The sequence below is a fragment of the Daucus carota genome, chromosome 1 (genome assembly GCF_001625215.2).
Source record: "Daucus carota subsp. sativus chromosome 1, DH1 v3.0, whole genome shotgun sequence".
NCBI classification, from domain to species: Eukaryota; Viridiplantae; Streptophyta; class Magnoliopsida; order Apiales; family Apiaceae; genus Daucus; species Daucus carota.
This window is the reverse complement of record NC_030381.2, coordinates 19,077,737-19,082,285: the sequence shown is the minus strand read 5'-3', so window position 1 is coordinate 19,082,285 and position 4,549 is coordinate 19,077,737. Positions and strand designations below refer to the sequence as shown.

General features: G+C 34.7%; 1 non-coding gene across 1 annotated transcript; it reads left to right on the top strand.

Annotated features, from left to right (window-relative positions):
• The first annotated feature begins 338 nt into the window (after window positions 1-338).
• LOC135149998 (small nucleolar RNA R71) lies at window positions 339-445 on the top strand. Its single transcript, XR_010288353.1, has one exon. It is a non-coding gene; the product is annotated as a small nucleolar RNA R71 (small nucleolar RNA).
• Window positions 446-4,549: the final 4,104 nt, after the last annotated feature.

Genomic DNA, 4,549 nt, shown 5'->3' with positions numbered 1-4,549 from the left:
CACAAGAAACATTCTTGGTCTGATTAATCTGTGAACTGAGAGATTGCTCCTTTGATTGATTATTGCCCATGCTCAGATTCTTGAGCATATGCTCCATAGATGCTAGTTGAGCCTTCATCGAAGTTATAGAGTCCACATCATAGATTCCAGCTACCTTTTTACCTGTTTGAGCTCTAGAAGATGGCCACTGATAGTTGTTGGTAGCAATTGTCTCAAGAATTTCATAAGCCTGATTATAGGACTTAGAGAGAAGAGCCCCATTTGCTGATGCATCCACCACCATCTTTGTTTGAGCATTGAGACCATTATAAAAAGTCTCCATCTGAATGCAATGAAGAATACCATGATGAGGACATTTTCTGAGTAATTCTTTAAATCTCTCCCATGCATCATACAAAGATTCATCATCCTGCTGTTGAAAAGAATTGATCTCATTCCGGAGCTTTGCATTCATATTGGGAGGAAAATACTTGCTCAAGAACTTTTCTGTCAAATCATTCCATGTTGTGACTGATCCTGCCGGTAAAGAATTTAGCCAGGTTCTAGCTCTGTCTCGCACAGAATAAGGAAATAATTTCAAGCGCAAAGCATCTTCAGGTACTCCTTGAAATTTGAAAGAATCACTGATCTCCATGAATAGACGAAGATGAAGGTGAGGATCCTCGGTAGGCATCCCACTGAATTGACCAATAGTCTAAAGCATTTGGAACATGACCGGCTTCAACTCAAACTGTGTTGCTTGAATATTGGGTCTTATGATCCCCGAATTTAATTCTTCGAAACGGGGTGCCGCATATTGCCGAATAGCACGATCTTTATCATCCACAATAAATGCACCCGCTGGAATGTCTCCATTATTAACATTGTCACCCATAGCTACTTTTGTTTGTTTGATCTTGCGTTGTGCTTTTCTTCTTCTATTGAATGTTCGCTCGATTTCAGGATCAATGTCAAATACCACTGGGTGTCTTTCGCTCATGCACAAAGAGACCTGATGAACACAAAAAAAATTACTCCCGTTAGAACAGAAGTAACAAAAACCAAACTGTAAGAATAACAAATTCGCAATTAATAACTAAAATAGTCTACGGCAGCGGCGCCAAAAACTTGTTGCGTAAAATACTAATGTGCAAGTGTACACAATCGCAAACAAGTAATATAGTAATAAATACCAGATATCGTTCCTCAAGGACTATTTAAACGTATCAATCACAAATAAAATCTAACAGTCTAGCTATCGAACACGCAATAAATTGGTGATGGTTTTTATACTAAAACTAAATTTAACCAACTAAAATTATACTAAAGAGCTTAAAGAGTTTCAAATATGAGAAGATAAGCCAGGATAATTACTTCCCCCTAACACAAGAATATCGGTAAAAGAGTCGCGAAATATTGCAGCAATCACAATTTACTAGCTAGAATTCAATGGTCACAGGTTTCTCTCGAAATCACTATGATATAATTCCTACAAATAAACTAACATATGTCTATGCCAATTTAATATTCGGAATCCAATTAAGCATCAATTCACAAAGCTATGCATGGTCACAATATATGTCTATACCGTAACTAAATTATAATCAAATGATATAATCATGCACCATTCAAGTCTTGTGTCAATTAATCATAACCCTCTCAGTATTATGATTAACTCGATAACCCACTAGAGTTGATCAGACAATAGCAAGTATTAACATGAAAAACACTTGAATGAGTAAACCATGAAATTGCATACAATATTCTTAACAAAACACCAAAATCCTTATGCTCGGGTTCCATAAAAATCCCAACTTTAAACAATTAGTTCATACTCAAAATCTCAAAATCAACCAAGAATAAGAAACACATGTTCATGATAACAAGAGTTAAGGAAAGAATTCTAAACAAAGAGATGAAGAAACAAATCCACTGAATGTCTTCAATGGCTGAAATCTCTTCCGTCTCGCTTCTTCTTTCTCTCTGTGCTTGTGCCTCCCTTCTCTATCTCGTACCGTGTCTCTCTCTCTAATTAGGTCTGAATACCAAACCCTCCTCTCTCCATTAAAAGTTATTTTTAATGAATTAATGAAAATACAAGCAGATTTCCGAATCAGAATAGAATTCCCAAAAGAGGAAATTCGCAGTTGACTTTTTGACTCTGATTCTGGGCTGATTAGACTGGGATAAAAATGCAAGTCCACCTCTGAATTAAAGGCCTTGTTCTAAGCTTCGCGTGGGCTCTTGAATCACCTGATTTGGACTTCTAGAACTCCAGATATGGCCCAAACAGTGAATGCTGCACAGCTAGCTTCAAAATCCGAATTTTATTCAAATTAATCACCAATTCTTGCCATTTAAACTCCAATCCATATTTGATTAGAATTCCTTGCATCCTACAATAAAACATTAATATTTATTAAATAAAAATCCAATTAAATACAAAATAACTAAAATACAGGGACAATATTAAGATAAAATGCACGCTTATCAGTATTATATATTATTTATAATTTATATAACATTTAAAAATTATAAATTACATATATTTTCAAATATTAAAAATTATAATATCTAGTTGGGCAAAGCACTAATGTTTTATGGGTATGTTTAAACTAGGCTTTTGATACATTCCATTGCTTCAGAGTCCTCAGTCCACACTGGCTAAATAATAATCCGTACAGAGATATACACAAATCCCTAATTCAATACAATACATTTACAATCGACCGAAAGTGAGCAGCACAGCAGCAAACTTAATTTCTAATCTCCATAGAAAGACCCAACAAGCCAGCATGCATTGACAGGCGATAAGAAGATAAAGTATGGATGATAATTTGCCGCATCAAGAAACTCAAAATCCTCGTACAAATGAAGTGGTAAGACTCGATTTGCTAATTATAATCTCTTTATTTTCCGCTGTAATACTCTACTTCGTTGTGTACTTTCATAATATGTTTAGTTTTAGTCATTTTGTTTTTACTTTTGATATCCCTATTATATATCAGTACTCCTGTTAATTTTTGTAGATACATGTTAATTTGGAAAACGAAAAAGTACCAACTGATGATAAACAAGATGAGATGCGTGATGAGAAGACTAAAAAGAGTTCGCCGGCTTGGGAGTATTTTGTTAAAATAGAAGGTTGTCCAGTTGGTAAAGAAAAGGCCAAGTGCTGGTTGTGTAACGTGATAATTGGATGCTTTTCACGAAATGGTACATCGGCAATGATGAATCATTTGAAAACGATATGTCCTAAATCACCACTTCATACTAATATTGATAAATTGCAAAAGACATTGCGGTTTGAAAAAATATCAAAGGAAGATAAACTTCACATGATTAAAGCACACACCTTTAGTCAAGGAAGAAACTTGCCTTAATGTGTATCAAAGATAATCAATCCTTTAATATTGTGGAACACGAAGGGTTTAGAGAGTTATTAAAAGAAGCCGAACCAAGATTTAAGATGCCAAGTAGATGGACATTTGCTAGGGATTGTCTAAAATTATATGCTGAGGAACTAGTGAAATTAAAAAAGAGATCGCGGCCAATCAAAGAGTCTCCTTTACCACGGATACTTGGACATCGGTTCAAAACACTAATTATATGTGCCTTGCGGCTCATTGGATCAATGATGATTGGAAGATGTGTAAAAGAATTTTAAATTTCCCACAAATTGGAAGTCGCAAAGGAGATGCAATAGGAAAAATGCTACTTGATTTATTTGCACAATGGGGGATAGATTGTGTATTTACTATCACATTAGATAATGCTTCCTCGAATGCTAAAGCGATTTCATATTTAAAGAAATTTCTTAGAGGACCGGAGGCTATATTGGAAAAAAAAAAAATTACATATGCGATGTTGTGCGCACATACTGAATTTGGTGGTAAAGGATGGTTTGATTGTGAATTTGGTGGTAAAGGATGGTTTGATTGAACAACATAATTCAATTGCTAGAATTCGTAATGCATCTAGATATGTGAGGTCCTCACCAGCAAGACTTGAAAATTTTCGAAAGTGTGTTGAAAGAGAGAAAATTAAATGTAATAAAATGGTCAGCCTTAATGTAGGTACTAGGTGGAATTCAACTTTCATCATGTTGGAGGTTGCGGTTAAATATGAGGGGGCTTTTATAAGAATGATTATTGAAGATCCGAGTATCAAAACTTCTTTGATGTGGATAAATTTGTGGTTACGAGTGAAAATCATAAGAAAAAGAAAAAGAAAGTTGTAGAAGTTGCTCCCCTTAATTGTGATTTTGCTAATGTAAATCGTTTCATTCGATTCTTTGAGATCTTTTATGATGTTACAATGAAATTATCGGGGTCCAAATATAGCACTTCGAAATTTTTTTTGTTGAGCTTGTAAAGGTTCAAGAGGCTATTATTAAATTGAGTTCAAGTGAAGATATATTGATGAGGGACATGGCAAAAAGAATGAAGGATAAGTATTACAAGTATTGGGATAATGAGGAGAATACCAATTTCTTGTTATATGTGGCGGTTGTGTTAGATCCTAGGTATATTATGAGCTACATAGAGTTTTGCTTTGGTAAAATTTATAG